The 27,945-nt window shown below is 34.8% G+C and overlaps 1 long non-coding RNA gene across 23 annotated transcripts; it reads right to left on the bottom strand.

Annotated features, from left to right (window-relative positions):
• Positions 1 to 237: 237 nt before the first annotated feature.
• LOC147503479 (uncharacterized) lies at positions 238 to 26,474 on the bottom strand. 23 transcript variants are annotated; one of them, XR_015192718.1, is made up of 23 exons: positions 26,251 to 26,474; positions 24,781 to 26,115; positions 24,612 to 24,685; positions 23,701 to 24,064; positions 23,562 to 23,611; positions 23,406 to 23,433; positions 23,266 to 23,304; positions 23,029 to 23,093; positions 22,846 to 22,927; positions 21,461 to 21,938; positions 21,152 to 21,310; positions 20,819 to 20,964; positions 19,917 to 20,069; positions 18,552 to 18,682; positions 17,928 to 17,992; positions 17,668 to 17,738; positions 17,097 to 17,200; positions 15,403 to 15,457; positions 14,052 to 14,127; positions 12,928 to 13,023; positions 3,847 to 3,941; positions 558 to 625; positions 238 to 486 (listed from the first exon to the last, which is right to left on the bottom strand). It is a non-coding gene; the product is annotated as an uncharacterized LOC147503479 (long non-coding RNA). The 23 variants fall into 23 exon arrangements; XR_015192719.1 differs by lacking the exon at positions 24,612 to 24,685; XR_015192725.1 differs by lacking the exons at positions 24,612 to 24,685; positions 24,781 to 26,115 and adding an exon at positions 12,562 to 12,712 and having other exon boundaries at positions 26,251 to 26,469.
• Between the last annotated feature and the right edge of the window lie 1,471 nt (positions 26,475 to 27,945).

Raw genomic sequence — 27,945 nt, 5'->3', positions numbered from 1 at the left:
TGGCTGTTTGGAGCTATAGCTCCCCCCCGCCCCCTAACGTTGCCAAATATATATATATATATTTAGTGGTCACTATTCATGAATTATACTCCTAAAAATGTCAAAAACCAAATAGCTAGTAGTGGCAATTAAAGCTAGTACCCCTGTAGAGAATCCTGCATCTGCCCCTATATATAACTCAACTATCATGTGGAGAAAACTATAAAATATTAAAATTAAAAGTAAAAAATTACATTGTTTTTTGTTTTTTTAAGTGGAATTTTTATTGATAATGATAATCAATTTTACAAATAATTAGGACAAACGTGCAACAAGCTGTGCTGCAAGTCCTTTCTGAATTTGTTTTTTGTTTTTTGTTGAGGTCTGATGTTTGTTTAAGAATTGAGAGTGAAAGAAAGGAGGGAGGCTTCTTCGTAGTTTTAGCAATTTCTGGTCCAGCACAGTCATGTGCAACATCAGCATCAGGATCATCAACCTGTGAAGCTCCTAGAAAAACACAAAATAACAATAAAAACTATATAATTGTTTTCTAAAGGTTAGGTTGTATCTGGACTTACTCAAAGGTGTCAGCTCTATAGAGGAAGCAGCTTCGGCTACAACCACAATCTCAGCATCCACTGTCCTCCTAACCATCGTTTTTGGAAAAAGAGAATAAAAAAAGTAAGTACACATATAATAACTTAACAAAAAAGTGATTTTGTGGGGAGAGTGAGAGTCTTGAGAAGAAAAATATATGTATTTGTATAATTTTTATTTTATATATATTTATAAAACATATCTATTTATCGATAAAAAAGAAGAAAAATATAGTGAAAAAAAAGTACCTCTTGAAAAGACAGTAGAACAACAATTCGTACAATACCACATAAGATTACCACTAACGAGGAGCCTATACAGGAGAAGAGGAAAAGTGTGGACAGCATGAGGGGGTGGAGATACAACAAAAGTCGGTGGAGGTTGAGATACGTCAGAAGGTGGTAGAGGTGGAGGTGTTGGTGGCGAAGGGTCTAGAAAGGGTGTATCAAACGGATCACTGTGGGATGTAAAAAGGTGGTGGTGGAGGGTCTGAAAAGGGTGTATCAAATGAATCATGTGGGAAGTAAGAAGGTGGTGGTGGAGGGTCAGAAAAGGGTACGTGTATCAAATAGATCACGTGGGAAGTAAGAAGGTGGTGGCGGAGAGTCTGGAAAGGGCAGGGACGAAACAAGGATTCTAAGCCAGGTGGTGCGAGATTATATGCACACCCCACCTAAAAAAAAAGTATGCAATTTATTTTTTATTTTTTTTGTCAGAAGGCCTAAACAATAAAAATTAACAAAATTATGTATTTATTTCAATTCACAAAACTAGAGTGCGTTGACTACTAAGAATTTAATATGGACTGATGAAGTTACTACTTAAGTACTTAAGCCATTAATTGATACTACTATGTCTATATATATCTACATAATATCTAACCTACAAGTCTACAACAATTCAACAAATTATTAATTAACTTCCTATAATGCGCGCTATAAGTCTATATATATAACCATACTATCATGTGGAAAAAACTATAAAAGATTAACATTATATTGAAATTAAAAAATTACTTTGTTTTTTGTTTTTTATTTTTTTTAAGTGGAAATTTTATTGATAATGATAACGAGTTTTACAAATAACTTGCCAATTAGCCCGCCTGCGGCCGGGCCTACTACATTGATAGTTCATGCATGATGATCTGTTTTTACTTTTATCAAACTATTAACAACTACAATACAACATTACTGCATTACCTACCATTGGTGGCAGAGTATATATTGACCGACTTTCCTCCATTGAAATATAATTACATCCAAGATCTTAACAAACATGGTGAGGCAAACGAAAAGAAATTGTATATATATAGAGTTCTAGACTTATAAAAGAAGTTGTTCATAACGTAGTGATTATAAAAATATAAATCACCTAGCTAAGCAAGCTTGTATCACTAATGTTATTAACCCATAAAATATCTTTACCACAATGGTTATTGGTGGTGTTTGCCCAAGAGTTATAATTTCTAATCTATGTAGCAATGTCCTTATTAACCGCACCAAGGCCAAGCGCAGTATGAAATATGAACACCCAAGTTGATGTCCCTGGGACACTCGAAGAGAACTCAAGCACACTATCCCACAGTCCGTCCACAATAGCCATTCTCCATGGTGAGCAATACCAACCCCAGCCATGTATTTAAACTCTGCCTCTCCTTCAACCCATTTCTGCCGCATGAAGTCATTGATCTAAATATTGGAAAAACCAACTCTAAGTAAAGAGAAGAAGAAAAAGTTAATCCAAGAAGCATAGTTGTGAAACATTTTTCCGTAGCCTTTTTTGGTCCATCGGATCATGACAGTGCCATGACTTCTATATATTATTTAAATGTATGTAGAATAATTTTTACAATAAATAAAAATAGATAGGGAAATGAGGGAGATGGTGGAAGAGGGGACAAAAGGTAAATGTTTCTTGTTGGCAATATGATGAGTACAATAATGCATTGAGATTTAAAAATCAATCATATTAAGCAATGAGGTCTGGTATAAGTGTGACATTGATGATTGAAAATGTAATAAATGTCCTCATCAGAACATGCTCCATTCGAATTATACTCGAATTCGTCATAGTAGGTGGCATTATGTCCATCTTGGACACACCACAGAAGGTGTGTCCTTCCTACATGGGCAAAGAACATCTCACGTGGGAGATCCAAACTCATACCCAGTGTTGACCCTTGCTTGCCAGAGATGAAGTAGAAGCTGAAGGCGGGTCCTGTTGAGTCTTGAAAAACCATTTCCAGCTGGTTCTGCGTTAAGAGATCCATGTTGACTTTGAGAACAATTTGATTTTAGACCCGCTTGTTCCCAGTGTCTTGGAAAATGTACACATCCGAAGCAATCGCTATACTCACTTCTCCCCACCCACGCTGAAGTGGCAGTGTATAGGTGTGGTAGTGGGCTAGGGTTTCCGCATCCAAGATACTACAAATCTCAAGTATATGGCCATTTGTTATTTCAGTGATATAACAAGCCCAGTTATAACTCTCCCAAAGCCAGAAAGCATCTTTCTGTGACCATCCTCTACCCTCAATGTGATAGAAGATATACATGCTTCTGCTCTGGTCAAATTCAATTGCCTCTCCCATCAGCAAAGTGATCCCACCATCCTCTATGGGATAGGTGCTACTGAAACACCCTCTCTAACTACTAATAGGTCTAGCATCAACATGAGGCAAGTCGGGTAAGGGAAAGACATTCCAAGTCTTCAGGTGCAAGTAAAAGATGCTACGGTAGTTTCTTCTGGCAAGCAGGACCCAACCGTCCTTTTAGACCAGAGGATAAAGGACTCACGCCACAATTCGTGTTCAAAGGAGGAGAGTCTCCTATCATCTAAATTATATATGGTAGCCCTCACTTCATTCTAGTGTTTGCTAAGCAATACCCTTCTCGCGGAAAGTTCAACAATGCCTCTAGAGTTTTGGGGTGGTGGCATCAAGAAGAAAGGATCAGGTATATGTAGCACACACAACTGGGAAACCATATAAACTCCGCCAGCTGCCAGTAATATAGACGTGTAGATTGTTATATTGGCCTGTAATACTTAGTAATTGCGAGATAATGATCACCCATTGTTGTGATTGCCGACTATCAAAATGGAATTTTGCAATACCAAATTTGTCAATACACCAAGAAAAAAGTAAAAATAGGTAGCATACCTTCTTTTCGAACTTAGATAGAAAAAGTATTGGAAAGAAGATTAATACAATAAAAAAGAAGTTCAAATGAGCAGATTCATATACTTCTGAAAACTTGAAGTACACATTACCTAAACTTCCTCAGCCAGCATGGTGCAAATTTGCTCTTCCAAGTATGCATGTCAAGTTGACCACTTGCACTTCTTGTTCCATGATAACTATATACCTTCCAAACAGAAAAAAATCATGTGTTCAAAAATGCAAGTGCTACTTTCTTCTTGGATACACGGTGGATATCTAGCACATTGGGAAATAATTAGTTGTCATTATTTAACTCCAAGAATCCAACACTGTAAAAGGCCTTATACAAAGCACCAATGGATATACTTAGCAGAGTAGCTACGTTCACTTTTCATCATAATGATAGAATTCAAGTTTAACATAATTATATTAACATAATAAAATATAATAAGAAAACAATTAAAAAATATAATAAAACTTTGCTGGAGAATAAAATATAATAAAACATAATAAAATATAAATTAAAACTTTGCTGAAAACTATCATCTCAACATCAATAAGAAGAAAACAATTACTTAGATAAGTACATTTAAAAAATAAAAGGATGATAAGATTCCATTGTCTAATATGATGGGTGCTACTATTGAATACTAATGGAGAATTTAGAAATGATGCAGCGAGATATGGAGGACTAATTTGGTACTCCAATGTTTAAATTTACATGCCTATTGTGCTGGTTCTTTCAAGCATTTCAGTTCTTACAACAAAACAAAGTGAGATTGCAAATACATAGTGATTATATCGCGATAACAACTAGTAAGGCTTTGATTTTTTTTTTCCTCATTTGACAGTACATTCATGATCCAAAAAAATTTAATTAGCATCCATTCTTATAATTCAAGGGCAGGCATTGTAATACTTTTATTGAGTAAGTAAATGTGTACATGTAAAATCAGTGGTGGAGCTAGGAATTCCCATAATGTGGGACACTTGCATGAGCCAAATTTTTTTTTCCCAAAACAATTAGTTAACCTTTTGTTTTTTGGTACAATCGATTATCAAAAATCGAAGTAAGTAAGAAAACTCATTGAAAGGGTTGCCTACCAAAGAGAGAAACACGTTGATTAGCATGTATTAATGGCTCAATAGTGACATGAAATATGCAACTAATTGTAGCCATGAAAAACTTTTCTGCACATGAATATCCCACCCTCAAAAGTTCTCTAGAAGATGAGTTGATATGACTGCCTAGATTGATTATGTCGTTTACAGTATCTGAATAATCTGTTCATCTTCATAATGTTGGTTAATGTTTTCTTGAGCTGATTCCTTGGTGTTCCTTAGATTTTGCATTAAACTATGGTCTATGGGAAGCATCTTATTTGCGCAGTGATAAGGTCTTTGTATTTGTAGGCAAAATCACATTTTTCTTAATCAAACATGGCTATTATGGCAAATATAGCACCAACGTGATATTTGCAAGCTCATCGATAGGCCCTATCACTACACCATATGAAGGAATTTCTAACAATTGCATTTTTTCATTTGTAACACTTACTCAGCCGTTAGTAATTTAATGACAGTTAGTATTCCGTTACTAAGTCATGTAACCGTTAGTAAATTAGTTGAATAATTTTGTGACCTTTATCGGGTTATTAACTAACGGATCGTAAGTGTTACCAATTTGTTAAAAACAAAACAAATAGCAATATCGGACTAAATAAAAAAGGCTAAAATTTAAGCGGGATTAATTTCGTTAGGTCAACTGCCATTAAGTCCTTATCTAAAGAAAACATAAGCAAAAAGAAGCAAAGGGTTGCCGCCTTGACTGCTGCCCGCGGTAAAGTAATCATCTTCCTCTCGATTTCTTCCTCGTTGTCTTCCTCGATTTCTCCCTTTTCAATTAAGTGATTAATAAGATATATTTCTTTGAGTCATGGTTCTATACATCTCCAAATTATCCCCTCCACGGGAGTTCTATTTCTACGGATTGACATTGTTTTATTGCTTGATTTTGATAAATTAGGGATTTTGGTTTTGATAATATTGTTTGTAAAAGTTAAAAAATGAGGACCTTTTTTTTAAAAAAAAAATTTTTTGTTTTGTTTTTAGGTTTGGGTTATTTTTTAGGTTAGTTTGATTTTACCCCTTTCATGCAAATTTCCATTTTTATGTCCTCCAAACTTTAGGATTATAGGGGGCAAGGAAAATAACTTTCTTGATTTATCTTTTTGTTTATGGAAATATGTAAAGTGTTTGAACTCTATTTTATCTCTTGTTGGTTTATAGCAATTTGTTGAGGTATATTAATGTGTGGGAATTGTAGGGTTTGATTTTTCTTTACTTGTTAATTCATGGCCTATCGATAGAGGTTTCAAACCTAAAGTTTTCTTGTCCCAAGTAGCCATGACTAAATGAATGCCCTTTTGTACTGATTTCTAAATTTTGCAATGTCAAACCTGTTGGTAAAGTTAGAAGTGAAGGAGTGTGGTAGAATTGCAGATTGAAAAATTTAAGACATTAGTTAATTCACTTTGATAAAATTTTGTTTTTTTTTTGATATACTGACTTTTGTACTAAAGTTGCATTTGGGTGGTCGCTTTTGTGGAAAACGTTAATATCTCTCCAAATCGAAAGTTGCATACCCATCGATGTAGCGGATAGTCAAGTTGATTCGAGATGAACTTGAATGCCTCGAGATGGATGGAAATTGCAAAGGTACTCTTTTATATGTAAATGTTTTTATTAGAATCCTATCCTCTTTTCTCATATCTTTTCATGATGTTTTTGTATTTCTCAATTGTATTTGAGAGAGTGAAGTGTTCATTCTGTTTTGTCTGAGGAATAATAATGTTTTAAAGCCTTTGAGCATATTATAGAGGGTAGTTATAGGGGTAATGGGTAGAGTTATAAGTGTCATTGTCAAGATAGTTTATTTATTTAACTCTTGCTAAATTAAGAAGGAAACAAATGAGGAGGCTCGTTAGCGGTAAGTAAGCTAGGAGGTGCTCATAGTGAACCTCGGTGCATTTGTATAAAAGGTAGTTGCCTTACTTTTTATTTTGGTCTGCAAAAGCGGTGGTTGCTTTGATATTTCTCCTTAGATGGGCATTTCAGCTTATGGTTGCTTGAAGTCAGAAAATCATGATTTACTTCATCTTTCTGCTGATTCTTGTTGTGTAAAATTGAGAATGCCTTTTCTTTTCAACTATGGTTTGAAGTGATCCATTAGACCATTCAACATAAAACTTGGGTGCCAGCTCACATATACAAACTGATTCAACAAAAATTGGTTTATGCTAATAGTAAAATGGTTTATGCTAATCTGGTCATTTCATATACTCAACTTTTTATATTCAACTATGCAAAGGAGAATGGGCCATGTGAGGAGTGATTCACAAATTTGTTTCTTTCTATGGAGGGCTTACTATTAGTTCCCATTTTACGTGTGCAACTATGGGTTGGGAATTGGTAACTAAATAAGTTTGGAACATAGTCGGCCCCTATAAGCAGCATTTTTATTTCTTAGTCATCATTAATAGAAGCTATGCCATTCATGGTTATACGATTTGTGTTAGATTAGTCTTTTATGCTAGAACTTTGCTGATTGCTTTGTTTGAAATGATTTTTGTTTGTAGTATTAGTATGCCTTTGTTTGGTGGGTTTATGGTCTTTACTAAATAGTTGGTGCATCTTGAAAGTGGATAGATAGTAGTAAATATATATAGTATAGCATGATTGCAGATTATATGCATCTTGTAGCTTTTCGATTTTAGCTTTTAGTCTCATCTTTGTTGTTTTATTTGCCTTGTTGCCTATCACTTACCAATTTGGATCGGATGGTTCAAGGCTTATTGTTTCATTGGCATGTTTACCACTTAGTTACTTCAAATTGGCTTCTACATGTTGTTAATTTCCAATTCTATCTCGTCTTCTTTTATGATTTAAAACTTAATTTGTTCGCCTACGCATACCTAATTTCTTATAATTGTTTATCTAGGAAATATAAAATTATTGAATGAATATCCATGTGCTTGAGAAAATGTTATTTTCATTGACAAGGGTTGTGAGTATATTTACCCTATCTTACTCTGCCAATGCAAACGTAAGAAAAGTTTTTTGCATTACCCAGGTTCAAGCCCAAACAAAGGAGGAAGGAGGGGTCTCTTGGGCGTCTCTTTCTAAACAAAGTATATATGTGTATACAACATGTCATCGGGTGGTTAATATATCAAGGTAATGGTGGTATTTCGGGTGATGCTTGTTTTTTTTTTTTGAATGTAGAATCAATGTTATGTTTTTTTTTTTTTGCTAATGTGTAGATGTGCCATATGGTAAAGCGTCTATATTTTGATGAATTGGTGGAGTCCATCACATGCATTGGCAATTGAGTTCAAGGGGATTGTATGTGGGGGTAGTGAAAGGTGAGGTAACTATTAAACTTGTTGAAGTGAGATCTGCTTGAGGTTTTATTCCTTGGTTGCCACACCTTTGTTCTTTAATTACTAGGCTTTTTAATAAACTTTGTAGGTTCCCACTCAGATTTTCTGGGCCAACTTCTAGAAGCACAACTTGTATTGCAATTGTTCCAAACAACCATGTTGTTGTCGCAAATCTTGGTGACTATCATTGTGTGATATCAAGGAAGGGTGAGGTAACTATTAAAATTGGCACAATCTTATTAACATGTGATGCTCTTGTAAACATGTGTTAGAAGATATTCATATTGTTACAAGTTTGGGTAGTTGATAGTGTTCAAACTTGCCTTGTCTCTGTTGATTAGTTTTGGTAGTTGAAAAAATAGGGTTCTTTTATATTCAAATATTGTGTAAGTATCGGTCTCATGTTGGTATTTGATGTTGGTTTTTTTTTTTTTCTGTAGCCAAATTATGTTTTCGAGTGTGGTTAACTCATCAATTTTTATTGTGGTGAGGTCGGTGCTTTTACCCGATTCTGTTAAATTTTTTGAAGTACTATTTATGGTAATACAATTCAGTCCTCTATTTGTGTCATTTGTTTGGTATGTGGTAGCACTTTGGATTAACATAGAAATGGGATTGCTTATGGAAAGTATGCTCTCTAAAAAGTCTTAAATTGGTGAAATAGTTTAGTCCTCCACATTAACAAGTGTGGAGTCCTTGAGAATGTTCTTGACTATTTGGTGACTTCGACATTGATGGTGGTATATGTTTGTGTTCTTTTGGTGGGAAGTTGGAATGCAGCGGATATTGCACATCCATCTTTTGGCATTTATACATTGGGGATGCTTGGTATGGGTTGTCAACCCTCAATACACATTACTATACATGAATGTCAGTCATCTTTCAATTGAACTGTGGTGTGGACTGTTATTGTACACTTTTGCATGCACTCTTGCAAATCACTCCTTTGTATATATTTCAAGGTCGACTATTCAATGTGTAGGATCAGACAGAGTGCATACATGGAGAGGGCTATCATCCAATATATATAGTATTCAATCTATACATTGTATTCTTGATGGTACTTCTAGCAATATACAAAGATTTGGATGAATCTGAGAACTATCATGGTGACTTTGGAATATATATAAACATGTCACATAGGTATTTGTGGGTAAAGCGATGTGCATGTGTCTCTTTTATGTTGGTCTGTTATTGGAGAACATGGGTTGGTGGGATTTTTATATTGTTATTAAAATCGAAAGTTTCATAATGAAATTCCCATCTATTAAAATATAGATAACGATTGCCGGAAGACTCTTGTTACTTGTTAGTTACCCCATGATAGCATGTTGTTCAAAACTGAATAAATAAATGCAACAAATGCTCAATATTTATGTCCAACTCTTTTTTAATTTTTCTATATCCCAAATATACCAAGTCCCGGATATAATCTTTTTCCTTGGTTTGTTAACTGCCCTAGGCTTCGGTACCAAGCCTGGATGTACGGATGGTGGCATTTGGGATATAACTTGTTCGGATTTCCCACCCTAAAGAAACTTTATCCCGCCCGTAGCTTAAGGTTTTAAATTTAAAGTTCTCTTTGTAGGTTCTTTTCAATTTTTCAGTTGTTGAAAAGGTATACTTTGTGGACAATTTCTTTGATGGATTCTTTTAGATCGTTGGACACTCATTAGCTAGGTGGAGGCCTGCGGCACTTCTAACATATGCATTAAAGGGAGCAACGGGATTTCTCGATGGTGGCTACGTGTGTTGCATTTTCTCCGGTATGTGTCGTTGTGCAATATATGTTTGACTTGTAATAATTGTTCGGACACTATTTTATTGTTTCTTTTTTGCTTTTTTTTCATGTCCCGGTTACCTTGACTTTCAAACAAAACAAAACCAAGAAAAAAGTTTGCTCTGTTCTAGATTTAATTTAGATCGAATCACTCTCTATAAAGTTGTTTGTTGGAAACAACTTTCTCACCATCTTCATAACTGATTAGATTTTTAACTTAGCTGCTTGCATTTTTGTATGACATGGGATCGGCGAGTCGGGCAAACACTTTATTATACATTTGTAAATGGAGCGATTTGGTGCCTACCATTTCATTTGCTTGATTAGATGACTTGCTTTCTGTCTTTGGGACTTCCATTCTTCTAGACTTTATGTATTACTATTATTTCTTATTTCCTCATATATGAGCAGAAGCATTATACTACGAGTAAGCATAGAATTTGGGCCGACTAATTTGAATTGTCAAATCCGAGATATTACTCGTCATTGTCTTAAGGTAACAACATATGCTTGGCTAAATGATTTGCATAGCCAGATTGAGCACACAAGAATCCTAAGCTTGTCTATCGTTATGCATCAATTTTGGGTTCTCGCCTTCCCTCCATTGCTAGTGCTAGGTAAAAAGTTCGGTCTTTGAGGGATTTCTGCGTCCCCATTTCAAATGGTACTTTCGGGTAAGACCTAACTACTACCTTCCACAAATAAAACAAAATATTGCATGGATTTGTACTTGGCATTTTAGCGCCTGCCTTGTGTAAGGAATTTAATTTGGTACGTATGAGCCTAGATTAAAATGTTGACAATATAAATAATTATATTCTTGACAATATAAATAATATGTTGAGAAGTACTAGATTAAGATATAGCGTTTTGTTTTATGAAATGATTGAAAACTTCAGATTTTGGGATTGGATGTATGTGCTGATACCTTGGTTGGAAATGATATGTTGAGAGGTATCTTTGGTGGACAAATGAAGCGAGTCACGATAGGTAGAACATAGTCTGATGTGTAGTCAGAATTCCATTCATATGACTTACCTTTGAACCATTTATTCTAAGCCCTATTGCCTAATGTTTTATAGGGGAAATGCTTCTTTGGAGCAGCAAAGGCATTGTTCATGGATGAAATATCTATAGGTTTGGACAGCAAAGGCATTGTTCATGGATGAAATATCTGAGGTTTGGACAGTTCAACAACTTTCCGGATAGTGAATGCTTTGAGGCAAACCATCCATATTCTCCAAGGACTGCCGTCATCTCGCTCCTTCAACCAGCTCTAGATATTTGTGACCTTTTTAATGAGATTATTCTAATCTCGGATGGTCGATTGTGTACCGGGGTCCGCGTGAGAATGTACTTGAATTCTTTGGATTGATGGGCTTCCAATGTCCGACAGAAAAGGAGTTCTTGACTTTTTGCAAAAGTAAGTTTCATTTAGAAAACTACCCTACTTTTTCTTTATTTTCCATTTGCTATTATCCCATGTGAGTCTTTTAGAAAGGGGGTTGAGATTGAACTTTTCGTTTGTATGATAGCTAGGTGACCTCAAAGAAAGATCGAAAACAGTATTAGGTGCGTAAAGATGACAAGAGCAAGAGCCATCATGCAACTTTGACAATGAAGAAGTTTGGGGTTTAACAAGAAGGAAGGAACTCTTAAAAGCTTGCATCAAAGAGAATATTTGAGGATGAAGAGGAACAGTTTTGTGTACATCTTCAAATTGACATAAGTGAGTTTCATGTTTCGGATAGAAAATCTTGCTCAATACACATTTGATCTCTTACTGATTTTTTATTATTCATGTTGCAGCTTACCATAATGGCATTCAACACATCGACACTCTTCATGCGAAATGTCTTGTGATGATGTAGCAGATGGTGGTATATATATGGGAGCTCTATTTTATAGTCTTCTTTTGCATATGTTGTATTTGTGATTGGGCTATGTTAATTGGAAATCGTATATATGTATGGTAAAGATTGTTAGTTTTATGGATGAATAGAAGAATTTTTTTTAATATATTGTAGAGTGAAAAGGTCGCATGTGGTGCTTGTAAAAGATTGTGTTGTAGCATTCTAGGTGGGTGACAAAAAAGGGCCAGGAAATTCAATTTTCTTTTTAAAAAAAAGCGAAAAAGTATTAGTAACGGATACAAAACCGTTAGAAATATTTTAACCAAACAGTTCTAGTAACGGAAAAGCAAGCGTTGGAAAGGGGTAATTACCAACCCTTCTATGTGTTGGGAGCGAATCCTTATCTAAATTAATAAGCTGTTACTAATTAATTGTAGCGGTTGATATGTGTTGTTGAAATTAATTTTAGTAACACTTATGAATCGTTAGTAAATTTCCTAACGGATACTATCCGTTACTAATATCTGATATTGTTCATTTGTCACGCATTTGTGTAAGCATAAAGATAACCGTTACTAATATTTTTGTAGCGGATGTGCATCCGTTACTAATGTCCTATTATGGTGTAGTGTATAACTGCCTTGAGTAGCAACTGTGCCAGAGGACTCACACTATTTTAAACCTGTAAACAAAAGTAGTGGTGGTTATAACTATCTGGAAGAATGGAGGCCAAGGGGCTATCTCATGCACCTGAGTGAGGAATTGAGACTGTATCTAGACTTAGAGCAAGAAGTGAAAAAGTGAGATTCAATCCAGCCTCAGGCTAGCGATTGATAATGCTGCCATCGATTAAACATTAATTGAAAATTTGTTGTCCATATACGCAGTGATGCTGTGCTGCCTGACATTAAATACACATCATATGATTTAGCCAATTTGTGGAAGATCAACATTGTAAATATATGGGATTTCAGGCATATGGTGGGAAGGGTTGTGTTCAACTTCTTTAAATAAATGAGTATTGTTCTAGTTGCTTTAGCACCATATAATAATGTAACTAATATATGTCTACGCATATGTGTCCACATGGTTTCCTCAACGAATAGTAGGCAATACCTTTAAAGTTCATATGAACCAAATTGATCTCCACAATCTCGGAATTTATCTCAACCCACTAGCAAGAAAATCTGAGTAATGAACTGTCACCAAGAGCTACAAAATGAAAGACAAATTGTTTGAATAAGGTTTATATTTAACACCACATAAAAGACTATGTATTATCAAAAAAACCATATATAGTGCACCAAATATATACAAAAGCTTAGTTCAATAAAAAAAAACATTAGCACCTCGCCTATTATTTATAAAAGAACTATAGGTGCTCGCTTATAAAGAATCCATAGGCACCCTGCCTGTCAAATGCCAATAAACCATAGGCGTCCACCTATATTGCATCACTCCCCCCACCAAGAGATGATTGATATGAGAATAAAACTTCGAGGTTTTACTGTCGATAAATTAACTAATTGGAGGAGTGTTATTCGCCAACTCAATGAGTTGCATACATTTCACCTGAGTAATTTTCATCATGAGATTCCAATAAATTACATAGTATTTCAAATTTCAAGACAAAAAAGTGTCCTTTACTTAAGGTATGTAACTCACAAAGTGGGTTGCCAAGTTTTTTAGGACGCTTGTCGGTAAAAAGTTTAAGCAAGATTAAGATTTTGCAGCTATACTACAGTAACACACTAAAACAGAATTTACAATAAAACAAATAACAAACAATGGAATGCAGAACAATATCCTTACGCCACAAATAGGTTGGTGACTCAAGAAACATATATAACTCAACTACGCGCAGCTGTATATTAAAATATTAAATTATCTAACTTGCTTAGGTCCCCTGAGCTAGATATATGGATACCCACAAATATTGTCAAGTTGCATACTTTAGGCTCTTTTGGAATAAACTATTTAGCATAAAGGGACAAAATTTAGTAGCATAGATTCATAAAGCTCTGTTAAGGATATGCATATAGGCAAGCACACATAGGCTAATCTAGATTCCTCCGCGACAGTCCATACGTGCTAGGACAATTCTAGTGAATTGTATTTTTCCACCTTATCCTTGACATGATACCAAAGTTGCAACGTAATTACAACAATCCTTTACCTTTTCGCATACAAACAATATAAGGAAATTCTGAATTGTAGAAGCGCATATAACCGATACTTACCGTTCATGCCTTTGAAATTAGAATGCTACGACAATATGGTTCATTCTATCTCGGAAATGATTCGCAATCAAAGACCCTGGAACACACACACAAAAAAAAGGTTTATCAAGTATGTAGGCTACAAAAAACTTTGGATCCTAAACTGAAAAGGTATAGTAGCCTATGTTCAAGTAAGTACCCTACTGGTACATGAATCCATGTATAAGAATGTTGAAATGCAAACTAATCCGCTCGTAAAAAATAAAGAAATGCAAGCTAATCTTGAAATGAAAGCCAATTCACTCATACTAATTAACAACTCTTAGTATGATAGGACTGATTAACTACCCATTCCAATTGATTAACTAAAAAAACTTTGATTTTGGTAGGTCACATGCATGTTAGTATGTGAATGGAGAAAAAAATGACCTTGCATGACTATTGTGGATCCAATCATGATCTTGTAATTCATGAGCGTAGTTAGATCATGTTTTTTTTTTATAATATTTTAAGTGGTCTATTAAAAAATAATATGACATGAGGCATAGTATACAAAGATGTCACTTGAAAAGGAGAGGCAGTTTGCTGAAAAAATAGCGCTTAGTCGATGCCCAAGTGTGCCTACACATAGCCTTGATAGTATAGGTTTTGTGCAAATTATTACAATTGCATATACACGATAACCAAAACCAAACCTATTGCTGAAGCGAGGTGATACCCATAACCAAAACATATAACCTAAAGTAAAACTCTTCTGAACAATCCTACTACCCATAGTCCTATTCAATGTTTAATACATAAACATACTGCTTGTTCTTCAAACTCCTATGTAACTAGACTCCTATTAAACTTCTATTCTCCAACATCTCCATCCACTATTCACATGTTAGTTAATAAGAAAAATCAATATCTTGATGCAGTGTTGCATACCAAACTAATGACTATAAGTTCAGTCTGATCACCACTTTTGTCAAGATAGGTATCAAACTATGGAGGCTAGTCCCAATCAACTATACTGTGATTCTTGTGATCTTGATCTTCTTGCACGCAATACTAATTGAAGTTTGGTGGGAAATGAAGATAACATGATCATATTCAACAAATTGATATAGAGGTCCAGAACACAATCTACATTAGAAAAGCCCATTACTGAAGACTTGCAAGTTGATGGGATTCCTAGGTGTTCTACACATTATAGATTCTACTCATTACCATTTATATTAAGTGTATGTCTTCAAGCAGGATTTCTCAACAAAGTAACTGGTCAGACAATCTCCACTGAGTACTAAAATTTTCGAAAATGAATCATATGATTATGCAATTATTATTTTATTATAAATTCGCAGGTCCAAATAGGAAAACTTGGTTGTACCTCTGCAAGATCATCTGTGAGACATTGGAGTTGTCCAGTTAGAGAAGTGACTTGTCTGTGTAGCATTGGAATAACTTGTTTAGAAACACAAAACAGATTGCTCTATACTTTCAATTCTCTAAGCAGCCCAAATCGACAAAGATTTTCAGCTAGCAATAAATGCTATTGATACATTATTCTCATTATGTGGAAGTGAAGATATTTATCCAACCATAACTGTTGAATATAGAAAGCTCTACCACTTTGAGATAGATAGGCGGAACATGTGGCTTAGTGACCTGAGATAATCAAAGAATTGTAGCTATTCGATCAGTTTCTAGTACAACCCAAACAAAGTGTCCTAGAGAATTACTTGTCTAAATTTTACATATATATCTAGTATAAGGGTCTAGTTCGATAAATTCGATAGCCGAAGCACAATTTAGGGCCCTAAGGATACTCTCATACTCTAGTCATGTAGGTAGCGAATTTACTACTAAAATCAACTATCCTAATCAAGCCACATGACAAATACTTGTGGATTCCATACAAAAATTTGGGGACCTTGACTGTTTGACAATCTAATGGAAAGAATATCTTCAAATCTATCATCTACATCCATTATTTGTAGAGTCAAATTACCTATGGCTCAGAATCCGAAAGGGTAGGACACCACGCACAAAGATGAACAAAAAATATTTAAAAGAAAATTACAATGCAATTCATGGATAATAACTCGCTCATAAGAGATTAGTAGCTTTCAAGACATATTAGTACTTGTAAAGAACCAATCTCCGATGGTGGCTGACGTGGCTTCTTGGGAGCATTCTCAACTACTGAGTATTAATGGTCTTTGATTGGTATTAATGGTATTAGGGGAAGGATCATTACCCTCTCCTTGAAGGGTCTCCCCAGTCCGTCAAGCCCGAAGGGTTTATAATGCTATCCAAGTCACAGAAGGAATAGGCCACTCTTGAAAATCTACCCCAACCTGTTCCCAAGTATATCGTCCCATGAGTATCAATTTATTGACGATCTAAAGGATTAGCATGTATTGGTTTATATGTCAAACTTCAAAATTATATTTAAGCATAGAAGAGGGGGGTGGGTTGAGGATAGCTACCTAATAGTTGGCCATATTAAAAGCAAGTGTACTTACAAAGAGAATGCAAGTGTAGTTACGTACAAAGAAATTAAGCAATTCAAATCTTCACCAAACATCTAAATGGGATACTCTAGCACTATTAAGTTAAGTAAGTATTATACCTCAAATTCATAACTAAAACAAACGCCTTGAACTTCAAGCTCATAGATTGATGGGCAATGGGTCTCTTTAAATGATTTTCACTATGATCAACATCTTTAATCGGCAATAAGCCTATTTACTATGGTACTAGTTTATAATGTTCGATTCATAAGGCCTTTTGTATACCATTTATCACTATTTAAGTTGTCATATAGATCATAATGACTAATTCATGATAAGAGCATTTTAGAATCATCTTCTTTGTATATCTCTACTAGAAATATTCTTTACTATGGTGCTAGTTTATAATGTTGGATTCATAAGGCATTTTGTATACCATTTATCACTATTCAAGTTATCATATAGATCATAAAGACTAATTCATGATAAGAGAATTTTTATTTTCTTTGAAAATGGCAATGTAATAACATTCAGTAAAATAGAGACCATAGTATGGATAGTGAATTACCTCTGAATTAAGCCCACTCCATAAACCCATCCAGTGTCTGTGTATCTTAAAGTGGATACAATCACAGTTGATAAAAGGGCACATAACTTCATGCATTTTGCATTCTATTAAGTCAAACAAAATCATGGTAGGAATAAGAAAGAGAAAAGACCCATCTGAATGCTTTCTCAAACACTTAAGATGCAATAGACGACACTTCCCAGACAATATAATAGAGACTATACCCATGAAACTGAAGATGTGCAGTAACTAATCATGGCATTCTCAAGGCAAATCATAAGAGTTTCGAATTGTTGTTAAGAGTATTTTTATTTAAAAAAAGAAAGAATATGAGAGGTTGCAAATTATATTGTCTGATTTGGTCAATTGTGTGGTATCTTGTCTTGTATCTCAGTAATAGACACGGTTGCTTCAGTGCTTTAAACAATGATTGAAACCATTTATAGGAAATCCACACAATTCTAAATGCAAAGCAAAGGAGGTCACGAATCAAGAAGAGTAGGAAAAATAAATTCTACATGCTGCAAATAAATAGAATTGAATTCAATAGTTGTAAAGCTTGGAAAAATACCTTTGCAAACAGTCTCTTAAATCAAGAGAGTGATTTAATGGTGTCGGAGTGCTCGAGATGATTGGTACCATCTGAAAGATAATATATTGGCAATAGGGCAGTGAAATTAAGGAACCGAATAGAGAATAGTTTGAGCCTAGTAACGAATCTATACACACATCAGTAAACTACACAAATTGAAAGAACAATGCAAACCAAAAGAGTAAAAAAAAACTTATCACTAATCATTAGGAGAGGGAGAGAGAGTGAAAGCAAAGTACCTTTGACATATACAGATCTCGACTTTCGCTTTTCTTGTATGGCCCTTAAACTTCTTAGTTCAAAGCTACATAAAACAATCTTAGTTAATACTCAGAATTATAACAAACCACTAACACAATATATACACCAAGTGATCACAACCATCTGTTCATAGTTTCTACCAAAGGTTTGAATATAACAAATTTTAAGTACATAGATAAGAAGTTAAGAACATATATTTGAAATAGTATACGTTAAATCTCATCGCTCCAAGACAGACCTAGCTTCCCTATATGATCACCATATGATCCATTTATTTGAAGAAAGACAGACTTAAAAATTCGGGTAAGAGTATGTATTGCAAGAAATCAAAGAACATACATTACCCACAAAACAAACTAACCAAAAAGAAACATGTAAGACTTTAAAGAAATGAAGAACAACATCAAGTTGTTAGTACTTGTGACAAAAGGGAAAAAGAAAAGCGAATGAAAATCAAATATAGGAATGACATATATTAGTCTAATCAACCAAGCAATGAAGTACAAAAACGTTCAAAGGCGCCGACGCAATAAGAAGTCAAATTAAAATGCAAAATGAACATACAATAAAGCAATTTATCACAAATACGACTCTAAGTGTACCTGAGAACTATGGTTATTTCTTGCATAGCTTCATCTACTTGGGAGTCTTTTCCACTAAATATCATCAGGTCAATCTTCAAGCATCACATTCTCAAATGGTTGGTCTTAAGTAAATGAACAATCACTTGTACCTGCTTAACAAAATCATATCATGTGAGCTTATCAATATGTATACACGTACACCAAGTTACAATTCAAATAAGAGACATTAAGCTAGCATGTTCGGGACCTCAAATAGAAGCTCCTTTTGACTACAATAAAATAGGCGAAATAAAACTTTGATTCTTAGCGGAAAAAAAAACACAAAGTAATAAAATGATGGTGAAATAATTTAAGTAATTTTAATAAGAATTCACTGTTTGAATACGAAGAAAAAAACAATTGATGAGATAGATAAGAAACATAAAAATACCATCGAACTTACAAAAAGATTTCTTTCACACTGAAGTCACTTAACATTGAAAGTGTGATCTATGAATTAGCATACCTTGTAGGTTTTAGGAGTTCTCCTCGATATATAAAGAGTTGAAGGAGCTAATCGGGATAGGAGAACATCAAAGCTACTGTTTGGGAATGTAGAGTTGCAAAACTTGAAATTAAAAGCCAATTGTAAACTGACCGGTGGTAAGCCTTGCTGATTTGCAAGTGCTCCACTTCATGGGTATACTGGGAGATGAAGCTGTAGCTTTTGGCTGGTTTTAGTTTAAGTTGTAGCTGGAGGTGGAAGATTAGGAAATAATGATATACCAGGCTATTTCTTTTTCTACCATGATACCCTAGTTTAAGGTGTGAAAGCATTGGTGAGATTGACTCCAAGAGTAATTTGTGGAGGTGTCACGACAAATTCTTGAGGTAATTGGGCTTGATGGTTCTCATGCAATTGTTTGTTAATGCCTTATATATTGTATTTGACAAAACAATAAAGACATCACAAAATTAACGTACGACAGAAAGCAAATATTGCATATATGACAATCTAATACATACCGACTGCATGGTACCTAGATATCATAGAAACATACTAACAGACATAAACCAAGCATATAAGTGAGGTTTTATTGATTGGAAAAGAAGAGGTGTTTTCGGACCAACACAATTCAATCAAACACAACAACAATTTTGTGAGTCCTTCTCAAATTAGGGAGTGCATTCTTGTGAGACATATGCACTAAGTTCTGATTATGAACTACCTTGCTCATACCTTAAGGTTTATATAAACTTCCAATTCCCCCATTCATAACTCAATCGAAATGGAGATTTTCAGTTCCTATCATAGATGAGATGAAACTAATATTGGGCATAGAATGGAAATCAAAACTCATTTTAGTGCCCAAAGATGTCATTTGTGATCTACGGTATGCATACCTAGCTTAGTACGCTGCTTTGCTCATTTGTGAAGCGTTTGATACACATAGTTAAGTTTGTTGTACTTCTCAGTTGTCACTGTGCACTTTTGTTAACCCATGAAAGGCTTTACTGAACACATACAAAATCAACAACATTCACTCCGCAATGCCTCTGAAAAAACCACCAGAGCCTATTTCAACGTTATATAAAGCATAACCAATCTGACATTTAGCCAGTGTGAGAGAAAGCTCCTAGGATTTAGTATCGGTATCTACATAAACAAAATTTTGTGAGATATTTCACTGTTAATCCTAATTAGTAATGCCTAGGTAGAACTTCTACCACATGAGAAATTCCAAAGCAGTTATATCTAAAATCATATGTCTATTTCTCCTAAACACATAAAGACTCACTCCAGATCCTAAAGTGAGTCAAGGGTGCGGATACTTAAGCCTGCTCAAAGTTACTTCAAAATCCACCAAGTTAATATACCTTTGATGGCAGAGACATGTCTAACCACGTATCAAGGAAAATAAATAATCGTGTGAAGGTAATCAAGCTTGGTAGTAATCTCGAAACAAAGACTATGTCGACCTGTTTCTTTATATTAAACCGTCGTCAACAATTTAATCGACAACACCTATATGCATTAAAAAAATAAATAATCAAAAAGAATATTAGTGAATTCATTATTCATGCATTATAAAAATATATATATGATTATCTCATATTATTCATGCACATTACTACGTACTTACTATTTTTCTAATCTTGAGTTAGTGGTGCTATCGTGCTAGCTAAGTCGCAATCCTTCTAATATCAATACATCACGGTCTAAAATTCCAAATTATTTACTATTATTCTAAGTTTGAGTCAATGGTGCTATCATGCTACTAATATCAAATAACTTTTGGAGTTACCTTAGAGTTGAAACTGTTCTACAGAGCTGATAACATGTAACTCCATAACCATAAGCAAGAGTACTCCAACAATAGCAACACTGAAGTCTCTAAATAAAATTGACATGTCATGTCTATAGGTGTCTTCCACATAGTTGCTAGAATGCCTGCACCATCAATTAATAACAATGTAAAATGGTATATGTAAAAGGAAGACATGCAATGCAAGTTGTGTGTAAAAGGAATCCTGTCACTAAAACTGCATAAACTTTGAAGAGATAAAAAAAATACCATCACTCAGTAATTGTAGTTAGACTGTAGTGGCTAGTTTTGCAACAAAAATCAAGATATTACCTTGTAATAAACAACCTCTAAAGTTGTATTGTGATGTGATTGAAGGCCTTAGCCATAACCAAAGTGCCTTTCTTTGAATGGATTTGGGTTGATTGTGGTTTGAAGCATCAAGTCCAATCAGTATACTCTTCCACTTGTCCTCACTTTGGTAGATATGATCTATAACGTCCAATTTCCGAAAAAGGAAATAATGGTAAGTGCACCAATACATCGGGGGCATTAAGTACCCCAATATTCATCGTGCTAATTAGTAAGCAACTTAGAACATACATATGAAGGTGTCAAATATGTAAAAGCATGTGTACTAACCTTTTCAATTAGATCTCTAGAAGCAAAGAGAATATACATGTGAAGGAGTTCACCACCTCCATGATTCAGTAGGTTGGGTTGTCAAATTTGTAGAAGCACGTGGTCGAGTTATGCAATAAACAAACTCTATTACGTATTGAACAATAAAACAAACTTAAAAGAAACATCGCAAATTGAGCTAATATTGTACCTTAAGTGCAAGATTTGCATGGAAAAAAATAGACTATTAAGAGAATGCATGATTAAAGTTGTGTACTGACCCTTAAATCTTTTATTTGCACTGGAACAAAAAAAAATTACCATGCAAACTTGATGGATCTAGAATAGCATTAGGCCACATGCTCCAGAACAGCAAAGCATCTCCCACTTTTGGCTTAACAGAAAGGCCTTTCTTCCCACATTCAAACAATTTGTTCCACCAAGCAACAAAACTGAATTTCCTTTGGTAGAAGGAAACACCTCTCTCCTCCTTTAACATCTGAGCTAATTCAATAGGACTTAATGAGGATGCATTTCTGTACATCACAAAATTTGAAATTCTAAAAACAACACACACCAAAACACATGCAATTTGCATAGTAATGCTGAATAATTCTAATTACAGGCTATTTTAGAGACACTAGTTTTGTGAATGTGAATTTATAGTTTTAATTTATCCCTGAATAAATTGGTCCTCTATTGGAATGTCAAACGAACCCAACTTTATATTGAAGAAAATAGAACCTCTTAAACTCCTTTTGACCAGTTTGTTTTAGACAAAACATAGTATATATATCACTAACATGTTAAAGAATTTTAAGATCTAAATTATTAAAATTTGTATTCAAAACAGGTAAAAAATCAATAAAATACCGGAAAAAATAGCTTGATTAATTAAAAGAATATCAATTTATACAATTAAGAAAAATATCTAAAATTTTAAGTTTACTGGAGAAATTTATACAACACATTCAACAAATAGAAAAAGAGAGAATAGTAACCGGAACAAATCCACATTGACACTATCATATTCCATGTAGGTTGTTGATGCCTTGACCATAACCTGTCGAAAATGATTGGCTTGGACACCCGATCTCAATGCTACCTATTAGTACATCATGTGGACTTAGGCACTGGACATTCTAACATCTTGCTATTGGGCATTGCCAAGCATTCAACTGAATTCATATATTGAAGGCGGAACCCGACATATTAATTTAATTCACTTATGGATAAAAACCCATGTCACTTGATTACATCAATTTGCATAGAAAAAAAATAGTATAGCAAAATTGAAAAAAGAAAGTGTATCCCAACAACATAGGTTTGAAAGTGCATAAACCCAATTCTTAGAATCAATAAACTACTAATCACTACTCACGCAGAACGAAAGCACAAAACAATACCTGTCATGCCAGTAGCTAGTAATCCAAGGCACTTAGTAATTAGGAAAAGATGAGTCACACTCGTTTGATCCAGAAGTTTGTCCTGAAAAAACACACAAACACATTCCAATAAACTCAGCCCATTCAAATTAATAACACAATCAATGAAACAAATAATACTTTCTTTTGAGTGATAACACATACGGAATCCTTCCCTCGAACACCAATCGAAGTTATACCAGCCAACTTTACTGCCTTAAATGCATACTCTGCCAATCAATAAAAGATTAAATCTTTTCAATTGATCGATTCAAATTGTGAAGTCATGAAGAATGGAGGCGATAAATTTTTTGAATACTTGGATTTGAGAGGAGGGGAAGATGTGGATTAACTTTTTCTACCAAAAAAACAACTTGGATTTGAGATGAGGAGAAGATATACCATAAAATGAACTGAGAGGAAGAAGACCAAAGCAGTTTGCTTCAAAAACACATACAAATCAAAAGATAAAAACACATACAAATCAAAAGATAAAAAAGAAGCGCAGAAATTTGAACAAACCAGGCCAAGCAAGACGACACCTTTAATGCTACAAAGCAATTCTTGTATCTGCCAAGGAAATAAAAAATGAATTAACATACTATCGACTAACTCCTGGGAGATTGCATTATAATCAATAGCAACTAATCATGTTGAATTGAATGAATTGAGACCTAAACTATGGAAAGGGGGTATACCTCCTTTCTCTTCTTAGAGATTAATGCACTTTGTCTGAAAACTCCTGTTCCTGAGCAAACATAATACACACGCTCAAACAATAACGATTCACATTCAACCAATAAGTTAGGAAGCTAAATTAAGTGAAAGGGGGTATACCTCTCTGGCAACTTCTTCAACACACGCTGCTTTTGAGCATTAGTTTGTGCAGTAATCCATTTACGATGTTGGTTTGGGTAAGATAAAGGATGCCATTATTTTTTGTTCAAATCAATAGCCCTCCTCCCTCATCTTCATTCATCTTTTTCTCAAAGAACTTGTTTTCAGGTAGCTAGGGTATGGTTTGGTAGTTGCATTTCTCACTCCTCAATACAGTATTTCAAATTTCTATTAGCAAATGTCAAGGTCTGTCACCAAAATTTTACAGCTGTGAAAAGACTACCAAATTTACTCTACTCTTTTTTCTCCAAAGCCCTCGTCGCTAGCTTCTCCATTGTTCCCATCTAACATGCCTAGTCCGTCTCTTCAAAAAAAAAAAAAAAAAAAAAAAAAAAAAAAAAAAAATCAATCAACTTCCAAATTCTTCTTCACGCCCACCAACCACATAATATCTTCAATAGATTCAGTGCAAGATAAAACTAAACATAAATGAAGATGATGAGGGTTCTTCTTTGATTCAAGAGTTAAAAAGAAAGATCAATTAAAGATGTGATGATAGTTGGATTGAGAGAGAGAGAGAGAGAGAGAGAGAGAGATTTCTTGCGGTTTTTAGCAACTTACTAATTTTGTGAGCGTGAGAGAGTGAACATTTTTAGAAAAGTTTCTAACAACTTTAGCCATGATATTATTTTTGGTTTCGTTGAGCAGAGTAATCAATTGATCAATCTCTGATGACAAAGAAAAATTGAGAGGGTTTAAAAAAAAATAGAATTGATTGGGTGGGATTTTGACGAAGAGTCTTTTGCTATTTTTTTTGGGTTGGTAGGTTGAAGGGTTTTGTTGAGAATGGAAGCGAACTCGAGAGGTTTATTGTTTTCATTGACAGAAGCACATCCTTTCAGCACACTCACCGGAATTGGAAGCTTGATACTACAAAAGATCAGTGATTTAATGGTGTTGGAGTGCTCGAGATCATTGTTACCATCTGAATTGAAAGATATTTTGTTGTTGAGAGAGGCGAAAGAATGAATTGACAAAAGGTTCACAAAATTCTCTTAGCAGAGATACTTGCTACTTTACTTTGGATGGCTTGCTGGAGCTTTAAAAGGCCGCTTTCCATGCTTTCCATGCCGCCATGGGAGTTCGGTGTAGCCATTAGGGCCATGACCATCTCCCGATCCTCAGATAATTCCGAACCAACATGTTCTTCCATTTTGTGTTGATTATGAATTACAGGTTGTGAGATATTCTTTCCTTGCATTTCCACCACTTGAGATTGATTACCACTCAATAGGTTTGAGTTCTTCTTTCCTTGCATCTCTACCACTTGAGATTGATTACCACTCGAGGGGTTTGAGGTCTTCTTTCCTTGCCTCTACCACTTGAGATTGATTACCACTCAAAGGGTTTGAGGTCTTCTTTCCTTGCCTTTCTTCCACTTGAAATTGATTATGGCTCACTGGTTTATTAAAGGTCTTCTTTCCTTGCCTCCACGGGCAATTTTGTTTAGCCATTAGAGAGTACACTATCACCCTATCCTCAGATTCGAAACCTTTCCCTTGTGATTGCCTTATACCAGGACTTTCACTTGAAGACTTCTCAGGAAACTTCCTCTTACAATTCATGATATTCTTGAGTTTCACAAACTCCATACCTAATTTTCCCCCAGATATGCCAACCCCACTATACCTGAGATCATATTAAGACATATCATTTCCCAGTGAAGTCTTAGCACTGGTTCTCTCTGTGTCTCCTTGTTTCAACTTACTCCCATTGTTAAAAGAATCGGCCGAGGTTTGACGACTTTCTGAATTAGCATGTGTTACAATTCTTCTCGTTAAGACGTCAGCAGAAATAGATGTTTTAGTGTCATCTGATATCTCTAGCTTTACTGATCTGTCAGGTATAACAGAGTCCATCGGTAATTTCACCGCCAGACTACTTGTTAGCTCTTTCTCTTCAGACGTAGAAGCATTTCTCTGCAAATCTTTGGAAGCAGGCTCATCTGTATCATTCAAGTGGTCAGACAATTTGGTTCTATGCAAGTTCTTTGACACGTCTTCCTTTCCAGAATTTGAAGCTTTTATAGGTTTTACCGTAGTGTATCTACAGACATTAGTTCCAAATTCTCCAAAGAAGTTGCAGGTACACCTTCTTCCTCCTCTTCCAATTTCTCAATGCCTCCATTCCCATTCAAATTCTTACCAACCGGCGCTGCAAATCGCCCACACCCTTTGGGAAAATCCCTCTTGGACGACACATTCCTTCTCTTAAACTTATAAGACTGAACATCTAATCCAAAACCACCATTTTCACCATTTTCTAACAATCTTTTCATCATAACTACATTACCATTTACTTTATGCCCCATCATTTACAAACCCCACTAATCACTTTCCCATTTTTAATTAACAACTGGTCAAACCAAAAAATGGGCTTAAGTCTATTTCAACGATCATTGCAAAAAAAAAATATGTATATAATAAATGGAATCAAAATGACAAAAATGAAAACACTTGATATATAAAAAGTGAAAAGAAGAGACCGAACCTGTTTTGTGGAAGCATCCAAGGTTTTAGTGATCAGAGTCGTTGTTGTTGGGTGGCTTTTATAGCTAAAGCCTAAAGCCCTTTTGATGTATTGTTTATCAAGCTTTTTTTTTTTTTTTTTGGTAAATGTCGGGGTGGGGTTTTGAGTTTTGACGAAAGGTTTATTTCTCCTTTTCTTTTATTTCGGATTGTTACACGAATAGTTCCCAAAACTAGGCCGTGAGTTTGTTTGTTTGTTTGTTTGTTTTTTTTCCGGCGAATCATTGTAAAAGTTGAGGTGAGAAAAAAAAGGGGCTGACGTGTTTCACTGAGAGCATACTTCACTGTTCAGTATTAATGATATTTGATTAGGACAAGCGTGCTGATTAAAATTATACAAACTGATCAGTTGGGCTTTGGGCCTTTAGATATTTGGTTTAGTCTATAAACTGATCGGTTGGGCTTTGGGCCTTTGGATATTTGTTTTAGTCTCGTTAACCCATCAAATATTCAAACACACATTTGTCCATTTTTAATGGTTTTGGACTCAAAATAAATAATAAATGATAATTTTGTAAGGGCAAAAAGAGAAGTAAAAAAAATGTTGGTTTATTAGAATATTTTTTATTAGTTTTTTTTAATACTATTTTTTTGTTGATTATATTCTCACTATAGTTGTGAAAATTTTGGAGTGTGCGCGGTAGTGGAAGTTTGCAAAAAAAAATTGGGGGATGCAAGTATTTATAGTTTGAAGGTTTTTCTAGACAATTAGTTATGTGGTAATGGAGCTTTCTAATCACAGAGAGTGTGACTGCCCCCACACGCACCTCCCTATATCCATCTATGTGCGTCTGACTGCTGACCCCATTGATAACGTACTCCTAGTGAGACAAGACTTCCTATGTAAGTGGATGTATGCTCTGGAAAACCGAAAGCCAAACTTAGCAAGTGTCTTGATTGAGTTGGTTTTCATGTTATACAAGAGCATTTCCCACATATTTTTCCTCATTATAACTTTCCTGCCAGTTATATGAACTCCACTTAAACGAACTCCAAATAAACTACAGCATGAAAAACAATGAATTAGAAGCTGATTTTTGGTGGAGATGTTCTTCCCACAATATAGATCATCCTTAGAAAAAATCAGCACATTTGAAGATGTCTAGATGTATCAAAATTTGCTTACAGTGTTATAAAATTATCCAACGGTCCAGATTTTTCAAATTTCAAAACAACTTTTGACAAAGTTAAATATTTTCGTTTGGGCTGATTTTTTGTAGAAAAATTCTCTATTATGAGAAGACTATTTTCACTAAAAATCAGCCCTCAATTCATCTTATAAATCCACTTTTGATGGTGGAGTTCATTTGGAGTTCATATAACGGGCTTGTATAACTTTTCCACGCACTGTGTGCAAAACCTAGTGGTTCCATGTAAAATGACGCCCTGAATATATCTGGTCTTCCAATATCACAAACTTTTGTCCAAGAACCTACCACACATGCACCAATAATCTTTCATGACCCATACCTCAACCTTTACTCTGAGATGTGGACTGAAAATACAAAACATTCCACCTAGTTCCCCAACCACTGCATTGTAGGTCACTTCCTTAGGCAGTGGTATCTCTTGGAAAACCTCACTCTTGATTTCGAAAGAAACAATAAATTCGAAGAACTGACAAAAGGCTTAGTTGCTAAGTGTAGATAAAGTAGGA

This window comes from Coptis chinensis, chromosome 4 (genome assembly GCF_015680905.1).
Source record: "Coptis chinensis isolate HL-2020 chromosome 4, ASM1568090v1, whole genome shotgun sequence".
Lineage (NCBI taxonomy): Eukaryota > Viridiplantae > Streptophyta > Magnoliopsida > Ranunculales > Ranunculaceae > Coptis > Coptis chinensis.
Note: the sequence above shows the minus strand (reverse complement) of the source record. Positions and strands in the feature narration are given on the sequence as shown.